General features: G+C 37.0%; 1 protein-coding gene across 2 annotated transcripts in view; it reads left to right on the top strand.

Annotated features, from left to right (window-relative positions):
* The window catches only part of CDH13 (cadherin 13), a 433,519-nt gene that overhangs the window by 166,369 nt on the left and 254,682 nt on the right, over nt 1-12,468 (top strand). The gene's annotated exons all lie outside the window — the stretch shown is intronic.

Here is a 12,468-nt window from a genome sequence, read left to right as displayed (position 1 = left end):
AAACTCAGGTGTATTTTCTTTGCAAATGTATTTATTATCCCCCGATTCTTTCAGACTGGCTTTAAGTGTTTACAGAAATAATAATGAAAGAATTACTGTTGTTTTCTAAATTTCTCTCCGTTGTTTCAGCAAACTTTTCTCTTTCAGGTTTTGCCATGTTTGGTCCTCACCACTTTGGCTGCATGTACAATGTATGCTTTATAGTTTGTAGGAGTAGCCTAGATCAGTTTGACTGCATTCAGTAACATATTTTTGCCATATTTGGTTCTCTCCATTGGAGACAAGCAGCCTCTGCTTGCAAAACTCTATATTTAATTTTGAACAAGTTATTTTGCTTTTATAAATCACTTGTTCCAATAGAAAAGAATCACTGCTATCAGTGCAGAAACACCTAGGCAAATACAAGTGCTTTACAAAGTTAAAAACGTGTGGATTTCAAGGTTTCTCATACATCAGCAGGGGGAAAAAAAGATTCCATTACATACTTACATAATATACAGTGAAATACTGGTGATTTTTTTCAGTATTATTGCTGAACATAAATTGCAAGAACATGAGTGATGTGAACAAGAGTGCTTGTTTTTTTTTCTTTATTTGCTTTTTCCATAGTCTTGAACAATTTTCTTCAATCTCCATCATTCTTCCTGACTAAACTAGGTAGGCTTTAGTGTAGGAGAGAAAATGCTAATCAGTGGAATGTACTAATCAATGGAGGATAAAATAAAAATGTCTATCTAGATAATGAGTAAAGGAAATATTGCAGGTATTATGGTTCATTCTGTAGCAAGACTCTTGCAAACTTCCAACCCAATCTTTATTATCTTTGTGTTTCTGTGAAAGATCTCTTCAGCCAACAAGATCTTAAGTCGTGCTCCCCACTGATTCTTGCACTTCTTTTATTTTTAGTGCTTTTATTTTTTCTTTTATACAACAATGTCACAAGTTTTCCATGTGGCACGGACATTATTTGTCCTGTCAAGTCTTTTTGATCACTGAGGTAACCTTTTTGTTTTCATCTTGTGCTGTGAATGTAATAAATCAAATCCTTGCCAAAAGCAACTTTTGAATTTTATATCATGAAATTTGCATTTCATGCTCTGTTGCTTCTTCACAGAATCCATCCAATCTGAAAAAGAAAAATAATACCACGTGACCTGTGTATCTGATACAAATAAATGTTTCTAAGCAACTGCCTGAACAGTCCGAGGATCAAAAATTACTCATCTGAGAAACTTGCGTATCATGGTGGATAATGTATTTATTCACAGATTTCAAGGTCTGTTAGTGCATGGTTTGTAAACTGAAACAGGGCCAAAAATGTATCAAATTATGAATGCTGTGATTTATTAACCTCTATTAGGTAAATCTGGCTAAATAAAGCTGTTTTAACTTAAGAGACTAATATTGTTCTTCACTTTCAAATGTTCAGGTGGCAGCAATCAGAGCCTTAAGCACTGAGCTGTTAGTTTGATTTTGCTATAGTGCTGCATTCACATACCAAAGGGAATGATGCAAAGGAATCTGAATGACAGAGTAGAATTTCTAATTCCTTGGAAACTCTGCACTTTATAAACACAGCATGCTATGCATAATCTGATGTACGCAGTGGGGTTTTGGTCACTTTTTGAAGGAGAACTTTTGTGTTTGGTGTGTGTAGCAAGAACAGAACTATCTTGTGAATTCATAATGCTATTTAAACACTGTCCATTCAAAATTATGCTGGGACTAGTTGCATGATGGATAATGATGCAGAGTGGATAAAGGAGTAGAGTGTTTTTGATGATTTTGCTCAAGCTTTGGGTACTCAGGTTTTTAATTCCAGAAATCTGCTTAAATACCACTGTGTCAGTAAAGGCAGAGACATAGTTGGTCTCACATTAATGACTTGCTTGGCCTTGGAAGAACATTTTATTAGATTAAAATAGAACATTTTGATTGGACTAAGCACAGCGTTTGCAAGCAAAGTGGAGACTAGGAGGTGTATAATATTCTGTTTTGGTTAGAGCTCAGTTTTTTGAAGGCATTACTTCTTAGAAGGGCACTGGATTAGAAGTTGAGATCTGAATAGAGTTTTTAGATCTGTAAGGTGCAAGTTCCAAAATTACATGATCTTGAAATCCCTGGAAGCACTTATTAGAACAATATAGAATCTACATCTTCTCTATTCCTTGTGAGTATTTTAACTGCTGTACTATTTGTCCCTGTTCAGTTACTCCAGAGTAGTCAGGTCATAAGAGCAGGAGTGCTCTTACACTGCCAACACCCAAAGTGTTAGCACTGCAGGAGTATTTATTCTTTTCTAAGCTCTTGCATGCTGTGTCCCACCAACCAGAAACCCATGGCCAATGCTACAAAAGTGAGGCAGTGGAGATACTGAGCAGATGGCATGCAGGCTGGAAGGGAGGCTGGATCTGTCTTCTCTTGGCCGGCAAACTTTAAGACCTGTTTACTTGGTGTTTGTATATGTGGTGACTGTTCTTATCCCATGGAAACATATGAGAGTTGACAGATATGAAGGAGGGAGTATAAATATTTCTATGCTATTGTGGCTGCAGGTTGTTGGTGCAGAATGCCTAGATCCAAACATAATGAATTTGAACATATTATGTGAGAGGTGACATTGATAGTGTAATGTATTGTAAAGCTGTACTTGACTTCAGTTCCAGTAGTTATAAGTAAAGAAAAGTTTCAAACTCTAATAAACTGGAGCTCCTGCCATTTTAGGATCTTTTTTTTTTTGAAGCATGTAGCAATGAATATTGTTAACAACTTTATGTTAGAGCTCATGAATTATTGGTCTGTTCCAGTATACCAATTAACATACAGTGAGAGTGGCACCCTGTGAATCTCCTGAATTAGACTTAATTGCCTGCATGTGATAAAGGAGAAAAGTGAGAATCCACTGAGATCTCCAAGACTGTGTCAGAGCCTTCTTCTTGCATCTTTTGCTTTTACTGTGAAAGTGTCCTGTAGAAAAGCTGATCTTTGATTTCCCCATACCTCAAACAGATATGGCAATTACAAGGCAACCTTGTCATTTCTAGCTAGCGTGTATTAGAAGTTCTGTGGAATGTAAGTCTGGAAAGAAAACTTTATTGAATGACTCTGAAGTGTCATGGTAGCCATACTTTTTTAAAAACAAGTTTATTTTCTGAATGTCAATTTTAAATAACTCTCATCAAACTCAGAACTACGTGCTGTCTTCTTCAGTAATATTGTGTAGGTCTTTGAGATTGTCCAGACTTATCACTGATTTAGAACTAATGGCATTGTCATATCACTTTAATTAGGCCACTGTGGTAGAATCAAATAATACAGGGGATGCTTGGGTCTTGTATTTTTATTCTTAACAACTGCAGTCAACATTCCATACTGTTCCAATGCCAATACCACTGAGGTATTAAGATGTATTGTCTAAAAGATGCTACACCAGAGTCCCTTGCTTGTATCACAGAACAGAATTAAGCTTCTGGTATCAGACACTTACTGTCTGTTAATTCATTTGTATTGAAGAGTGAAAATACAACCCAAATTGTGAAGTGGATTAATACACTACCATTTTGGCTCTTTGCACTTGGTTAATGCCTGCTAATTAATTTGTTCTGAGTAGCTAGACCAAGCTGTGAAGTGGATTAATGTACTAACATTTCGTCCAAATTTCAAATTTAGTTTGGTGAATGAGGAGTTTTCCCTTAGCCCAGATCTAAGTGGGCATTTTGTCTTCATCAAAGACTACCACTCCATTTGTCAGTCTGGCAGCTCCTGTATGGGAAAAGCATAAAAAGACTGCCAGCTCTGTAGAGCACCATGCATGCATAGTAAAGACTGATAGAATATATCTAGCTTTTTTTTGAGAATTGTTGGGCAGATCTGTGATCTCAACATAATGCATTCCTGCATTGCAATGTCATATAATGTATTATTTTTGCTGGTATTCAATACAACTCTGATCTAATGGAGTGGAGGAAGAAATTGTTGTGGGCATTTCAGCTTAAATTCAGTATTAATGGAAAGTATTCAAACTCCCTCCCCGATAAATAACCCTTGATTATTGCAAGAAGAAACAGACTTCTTCGATTCTTAATTAAAACATGTCTCATTTTTCAGCATAAGGTAACTGGCACATTTTTTTTGTAGTACACTGGACCAAATCTCCTGTAGGTAATCCATGCTGTGCAAGGACTATAATTAATCTGGGTGTGCTCAACTGACTGCACACGCATAGTTCAGCTTGCCAAAATGTACGGAGTAGGACTGTAGAACATAAATTCAGTGGTTACGTTCTGGACGTTTTTTTACGTTTTTTCTAGATTTTGTGAAATTGCATGTGGGGTTTCTTCAGGTCTAATCTATTTCATATACGTCTATTCTTCTCTGTAGTACTTCATGCACATCATGTCTGCTTTTTAAAAGAGAAAGTCAGGGGGTAAAATAAAGGGACATGATAAGGAATTGCTGTTACTTTTCTTGCGTTGAATGAGTTGAAGGACCTGCACCAGAAACGTTCCTAAAATCTACTAGGATTTCTGAAGTTCTGATACTGACTGTGCTTTCTGTGAGGGACTGGTGAAGATGGGTGAAATAGGAAGGTTTTGGAGGTGTAATGCCAAGAAGGATGCTGATGAAGGAAGAGATTTAAGAATATATATAAAATTAAAAGACATTCTGGTAAACAAAAATACAAATTTTAGATTGCTACATTTGGGTAGGATTGTATGATCAAGGTTCAAGAGAAACAAATTCAAAATGAATGTGAAATGATGAACATTTTCCAATGGGAATACAGGATTGGCAGAATTACACTGCCACCTGGAGTGCAGTAAAGTGGGGGAGATGGGATTTGGGATTGCAGGAGGTGTTCTGGAAGAATAGAGAGATCACACAGTTTGGAGAATAATAGGGTAAATAATCAATGACTTTTGATTTATATTACAGGCTGTTGAGGGAATGGAGATGATGGGGAAACAGAGATAACAAATATGTAGCAATAGAGCTTGAAAAAACTGCTGAGGAAGCAAGGCTGAGAAGGTTTGAACTGTAATCACAGCTTGGAGTCTTGGAGAGGATAGGGAGAAATGTGCTTTATGGACCCATTCAGGTATGGGACTGGGATTGCAGCTACTAGATCTATTAAACAGTATACATGATTTTAACATACAATATTATTGCTTTAGGGTATGATGAAATTGCTTTTGTGCATCACTGTTATAATGCAATGGATTTCAGAGCTTTTGTGCAATCCAGAACATGGGAATAAAATGTTAGTTTTCTTCCACATACTTATAGCTCGCTGCCCTGCAGCAAGAGATAGAATCCTGCTTTTCCAAGATAGAACTATTTCTGCTATGAACAGCACTTATTTCTTGTAAGAAATAAAATTTCTTTATTAGGAATTGTTCTTATACTCTGATACTGAAACATGAAGCAACTTGCTCATAGCTGCTCATGCTGTTCCAAATTTTTGTTTACATTAGTTTGATCTACAGCTTTTGTGACCTTATATAGGCTTCTGTTCATCGCTGATTCACTTATTGTGCCTTAGAATCAAGATGTGTTTTCTATATCGTTTTTCTCACTCTGGAAATTAGGGTATCTTCAACATCCTGGAAGCTTGTTGAACTAAGAAGAAGATTTGCATCATGAGTTCTTATAATATAGATGGAAAAAAACTGCTTAGTGGATAGGAATATTAAAAGAAGCTAAGGCTTTGTGTCCATGCTGTGCAATTAATTTTCCACGTGGTTTTAGTTGAGTTTCAGGAGGATCAGATTCATTAAAGGTTTTAATTACTACAGAACGCCAGTATGTTTAATACTGTCTTCAGCTGCAGTATGATTTCTTAGTTCAGTGGGTGACACTTTCATGAAAAATAAAACAAAATGAAGAACAGCAATAATTAAAAGAAACCCACCTGTTTTCAAGGTAAAATTTCATTACAGGGCAGTTTTACTTCAGGTTGTATAGCTTGGCAATTGTTTTCCTTATGTATGTTACATTTACTTAAGCTGCTGAAGGTTGAGACGTCTTATTATTTTTCTGCTATAAGAGCCGTCTGATTTGTTTGCTTTGCAACTGGTGTAAGCGCAGTACAAATGGGGAGAAGAGTATTTTTAGTGGTAATAAGTGGTGTTGTTAGTGTGCTGTGGTGAAGACTGAGGCATAGGTCAGACACTGTCTCTTTCCTTAAGCCCATATCTGCAATGTTTTTGACAGATGCAGTCAGTCAGAGCTTGTTTGATTGCTTATGTATAAGGGGTATCTCGTTATATTTAATGAGCAGTGTGGAACCAGTATGAAATTTCCTGAAGAAGAGGGGTTATATATGGCTCAAAGTGCAAGTAACACCCACTAAATGATGACAAGAAAAGTTTGGATTGTTAATTTAAAATAAATATATAACACTTGATCATCAGTTTTGTATTCTTGGAACAGGTAACTCTTGTGGTTAATGTGTACAGAAGGGAAAGTTAATGGCATTCATTCCATTATCATCTTAGAAAATGTTTTTCCTGATACAGAATGAGGCAGGGATGAAGGTGAATAAAACTTATGCTTGAATGGAAACAGGACTCTTTCGCCACAAAAGATACTGCTGAGGTTCAAGGTGATAACGGAATGTATCATTTCACAAAGCTGAATTTCAGATTTGTCTCCACAATAGTTTACATTATTTGTCACATGCATTGCAAAAATACTTTAGAACAAATTAGCATTAAAATAGTTGTGATTTATGCATTGCCAAATGTTTCCAACAATAGTTCAACTTTTTCTTAGTGTTCTCGACTCCTGTAGATCAAGTAACCTCCATCCGATAGAAATAGCTGTAGCACAGCTTGCTGAATGCAGTAGCAAAGATCTAGTCTGAGATAATCAAGTCTCTGTGAAGTTAATGGGTGTACTGACTAGGCCTTATAAGGATCTGCCTCCCTGTTTATCTAACAATTACGCCAGTCACTCCAAAAGTAATGCCTCCTATTTACTTCCATCAAAACTACATCAGCTACAAAGAGCATAATAACACTGTTGGATAAAGAAACTTCTCAGTGACAAAACACTGTTTTTCAGAATAGTTTACCACCATTAGTTATGCATGTTTGCCAGCAATGAACAAGAGTCTCCATGTAGTGCTTGTAAAAATTGGCACCAGCAAAGGTAATCACCATTTCACAGCTCCTATGACAGCATTGCTGGGAAGATGTTGCCCATGCAATCCATCTTTCATCTGTCTGAATAGATGGAAGCTGGAAGGTGCCACTGCATCTGGACTACGCAATGCATGGAGTAGAACAGTATAGGCAAAATTGCTGGTTGTTCCATGGTCTTCAAACTGGTATGGAGCTTGTTGTTACAGTGTTGCAAGAGAAAGGTTGTCTACTACTCTGGCCTGACTCTGGGAGTTTGAGCCTTCAGCTTAGTGCTGCAATGCAGTGGTCAGAGTTAATGGTTTGTCCAGGCCTAGGAAATCTAGAAGGGTCACACCTTTCCTGTCCTGAAAGGCAGTACACATCATTGTATCTGATAAGGTCTGCATCTTAAATTTTTTCTTTGGGGAATTAAAGTCCTGCCACTCCCTGGACTGCCATTTTGTCTCTGGCTCTTAACAGGGACACCATGTCTCATCACCAGTAAAGATGTGATTCAGGAAACTGCAACCTCATGTTGGCGCAATGGGTCCTGAAAAACTTGCATATGATTTTCCTTCTGTTCTTGTATGATCATTCATTGGACTCACCTGGTGCAAACTTTGCTTTATCCTGATGTTGTCACCATCACTTAGAATGCACTGAAGCAATATTTGCCTCCATACACAGTTCCCTGGTCATAATCCACTGATTTCTGTGGATGAGCTGATTGAGGTGCTCTTCAGTTCGTGGTGTGACAGCTATGTGTGCCCATCTGGAATGTGTTTTGTCTTTTATGTTGTTGCTGCCACTGCTAAAAGGCACCGCTCACTGTGCTCACATCCACTGTTTGATCTCTATAAACATTCAGCAAATAGGAATGAATGTCAGCGATTACAGTGTTTTCTGCATGGAGGAATTCAGTGTCCCACCTTTGCTTCATCCACACTTCTGTGTTGGATGCCATTCTGTCAGACTGCCTCTCTGCTGCCCTCTATTGCAGGATAACAGACTGGAATGAAATAGTGGTGGGAAGGTTCAGCCTGTACTGCTATACCACCACCATCTGCCTCCAGTGTTGTGGGCCAGCATAGGGAGTATTGCTTTCAGAGCAGTCCTTATAAAATGGTAAAAATACCCACACAAATCAAGTTTCCTAAACAGTTTCCCTTACTCATATATCATATCTGACCATAATTCATGAGCCTGGAAGCTTACATGCTCTGAAGTAACTGAGTATTCTTAGCAGATTTTGGCTGGATTTGTTCTTTTGAAGTTTGTTTGTTTGTTTGTTTGTTTTCAGGCTGGCATTTGCAGTCATTGAGGACAAAATATTTCTGAGCAGATGTTTCTGTATTTACTGTGGACCTTTACAGATCTCAGTTTTATTTATGAGGTTAACTATTCACTTAAACAGTGGTTCTTTAACTTGTGAGGAATTATTAGTGCACTTTTTTTTTTGTATTGTTGAAAACACAAGGAAATATTTTTGAATATTTAGAAATCATTAACCATTATACTGCTAATAACAGATCTGATGATGGAAATAAGATACAAAGCACTCTTCACTGAATGAAGATTAGAGCACAAGTCTGGAATTTCAGCATAAAAATGATTTCTTTTAAGTTGATCTGCACACAGTTTTAGTTCAATCTTATGCAATACTATTTAGGAGAAAAATTAATATACCACTGAATACCACAAAAAATTTTCTTACAATGAGCATCCATTCGTACTTGTTTATTTTTTGTAGTGGAACTTTGGATTGTCCCCATTTTAGGCCATCAAGCTTATTATCTAAAAGCAATAAATGGTAGAAATTCAACACTTTTTTTTCTGGTCAGCATAGTTAGTGTGTTACAGATTGCCACTCCAGTGATGCTTCCAACCCTTATTGTGACAAATCAATAAGTATTCAGCCACCTTATTCTCATGAAGTTTTAATGAAATTTGCTTCGCTGAAAGTAATGGTACCTGCTGCCAAGTAGCAACTGTGCCATTCATTCAAATATTCAAGAATAGCAATGATCCCGAGAGCCCCTAGCAAAAACATTAAAGAAAAAACAACAACAAAATACCAAACTGGTGAATTCTCAAAGGAAATGAGGAAATTTGAAGTGACGTTTTCACTGGGCCAACTCATTTTTCTAAAATTTAGCTATGTTTGTTGCTTGCTTAACACAAACAGGAAATCAAGGTTTGTTGCCGGTGAAATCAGCTCTTTGGTTCTGAACTATTGCTGTTTTAAGTATTGAAATCATGACTGGAAAAGAAATACAATGAAATGAAAAATAGAGTCTAAAAAGCTAGTTATGAAATAGTGCGTTGGATAAGGAAATGACAGTTGGATTCTAATCAGGAAAAAAGGAGCTGGAACATAGTGATCATGGGTCTGACAAAGAAATTAAATAGTACAGATAGAGAAATCTTACCACTTTATTTTTGTTTTAAAAAATTTACAAGCAGAGAAACAGAATTTTTACTTTCAATGCATTCTTTTTAGAAATGCATGTGTTTATTATTATGAAGTGTATGTATTTTCTTAATTTTAATATAATGTATTCAAAAAACTTAAGCAAATTCAGTAAAAAAGCTTATGTAAGCAGGATGGCTATCCTCCAATGGGAACCTCTTCAGAGTTTTGATTTTTGAATCAGGTGCTACGTGCATGTATATTTCAATTTCTTGCTTTCTGCTTTATATACTGATTGAGGTTCAAGCCATCAGTTGCCAGCTGCTTGGCATTAAGCAAAATCTTTTTTTTTTTCCAAACAAATTCTTATGATAACCACAAACAGTTATTAAGGTATTGAGTTATTAAATTCATTGGTAAAATACTTTTGCTTCTTTCTTCCTGTTTGAACATGTTCTATAGTGATGCTTTTTGGTACTCGTTTAATCAGCCATGTTGCTGTGTTAGATACCAGGGAATGATGAATTAGAGAAAATTCATCAAGAAGTATTTAAAAAAAATCAGTGTGTTCTGAAGAATAAATAGTATGAAATGTACTCTGCAGAAGTTCTTACATTTCTTTGTTCAATCTCCAAAAGCTTTCTTTTCATTGCAAAAAACTAATTGCATTTAAAAAATATAATTTTGTTCCGAAGTCCTACTCAGAAATCTGAACTTGGATGCCCGAAGCCTTTTCTTCCTGCTGTTCTCCTTGAAACTTGGCTTCTTTGTATTAATGACTGCAGTGTTGTCTCAATGGAAGAAAAAGTGAGAGTGTATTCAATTTTGGACCTTCTGCACATGTGTAAGGGTAACTGACTCATGAAAAAGTGGTGAATTAATTGCTCATGGATTTGTGACTACCAAATTTTGAGAGGTCTAGGTATTAAGCAGCCTGAAAATTCCTTTTACTCCACAGATAAGCATAAGCAGAAACATGATACAAAGAGATGTGAATCTAAGTGTGCCTCCTTTCCAGTGATGATGCATCTGAGAGGTCATCCTTACACATTCTTGAGCAGATGGGTAGCCTTGAATATAGGAATTACCACAAGTCAGATCTCTGATCAGTTCTGCACTGCTGCTGGTAATCGAAGGAGCTGATATTTCTTCCTAGACATACTGCTAGTCATTTATTCTTGCTCTTCTTAGCAACGTCACAGATACGTGCCAGCCAAACTGTCTGCTGTGTTTACAGTGTGAGTGATTTTGAAAGCTTACTGCTCTGCGTGTTTGCCTCTGGACAGAATTCAGCTCCTTTTATTTGACATGTCATGTGTTTTTATCTTGAACTTTCTCATGAATTTTTATTAGGGGAAGTTCTTTTGGGAGAGGGATTGAAAGACAAAAATAGGGACCCAAGTGGCCTTAAGCTGAAAGATTAAAGAGAAGTGGCAAAGCCTTTGGGACAGATGGGAACTCCAAATCAGGGTGAGCCCCTAAAGGTTATGAAAACTGGCAGAGTCGTTCTCACTTCTCTTTGACTTTATCATAGCTAAAGATGACAGACGAAGACTTGCTTTCCTTGTTACTGTTTGTCACCAAATTTACGAAGTCACGCTGAAGCTCATAGATGTAAAGCAGTGCTTGATGATGATACGCTGTGTGGGAGTGTAGGTGGGAGGCTCTTATGCAGATGGCAGCAGCAGCAGCCTAAGGAGTTCCTAACTGACGTTCAGATTGTGTCATTGAGAAAACCCATTCGTTTTTGCCTTTTTATAACAATACAGCATCAAGATGAAGCTGTCCTTAGATGGTAAAGTGGTGTTATTAAAACAACAACTTGAATTCCAGAACTGATTAGAAAATTCACTGCATTGAGAAAACAAGGAAAATTGCATGGTATGATGTAATTATCTTCCCAAAATCAGACGATTCATTCAACCTGTGATTTGGTTCACAAAACTCACAACTGTCTGAACAAACAGTGGTGATCTGAACCTTTTCCAGTTTCAAAATTCACTCTCCAAACAGTGCAAGTTGTGATGTTTCTTTTAGAAAGGGGCCTGTATCAAAGTGAGAGCTCTGGGAGATGGGGAAAGGTTGGTTCTGACCTTGGTATCTGAAGGTAGAGATCTGCAGAAAGTATAGGATAAGAAACAGGAGAGGTCAGCTTCTGGGAAACTGCACTTTGGGCACTGAGAAGATCAGAGAGAAGGTTGGGAGGGAAGGCAGAGATATATTGGATAGGGCTTCAAGGAGCTGGAAGACATTGGAAAGTACACATGAAGTGCTGAATTGCTGGAAGCTCCTCTAGATCTGAACAGTCCAGAAAATGTAGTGGGGGGAAAAAGGCAGCTTGTGTATGAACCATTTCCATTTCTTTTCTTTCAGATATGGTAGTGTGAAGTTTTCCCCATGTAAAAGAAACCTATTAGATGATATTCTGAGTTATGCCTGGGCTTTGTTGTATGTTGTTTACTTTTAGCTTACAAGTGTTTGGTCTGAGACATCAGCAGCTGGGGACTGTCTTGGAAAATCACCTCTGAGTTCTGTTTGCTGGAGAGCGTGGACTGAGGAGTGACCAAGTGTAGATGCAACTTCACATGTGATAATAGAAAAAATATGTAAAACATTTAAAGTAGGGTTTCTTAAAGGTCCCATGCTAGTATTTGAGGTCAGCTAAACCTTGTTTAAAATTTATGATTGAAGCAGTCCTCTGAGTTTTAGTCTATAGGAATACAAAATGAATGTGGATTGTCTACACTTTCATAAGTAAAATAAACCTACAGTTTTAAGTAGTTTGCTGTGTTATCACTCATCATTGGAAACTGTAATATAAAGCCTGTTAGTTCATCTTAATTTTACCTAAAGATACAGGGAGTGGAAATAACAACTGAGTGTTATGTTGAAAGTCATTGTAATTTTTTTTTTTTTTTTTTTTTTTTTTTTTAG

Source organism: Lagopus leucura, unplaced genomic scaffold, assembly GCF_019238085.1.
Source record: "Lagopus leucura isolate 7727_CA_CO unplaced genomic scaffold, USGS_WTPT01 Super-Scaffold_100017, whole genome shotgun sequence".
Lineage (NCBI taxonomy): Eukaryota > Metazoa > Chordata > Aves > Galliformes > Phasianidae > Lagopus > Lagopus leucura.
The sequence above is the reverse complement of the archived record's forward strand: the minus strand, read 5'-3'. Positions and strand labels throughout refer to the sequence as shown.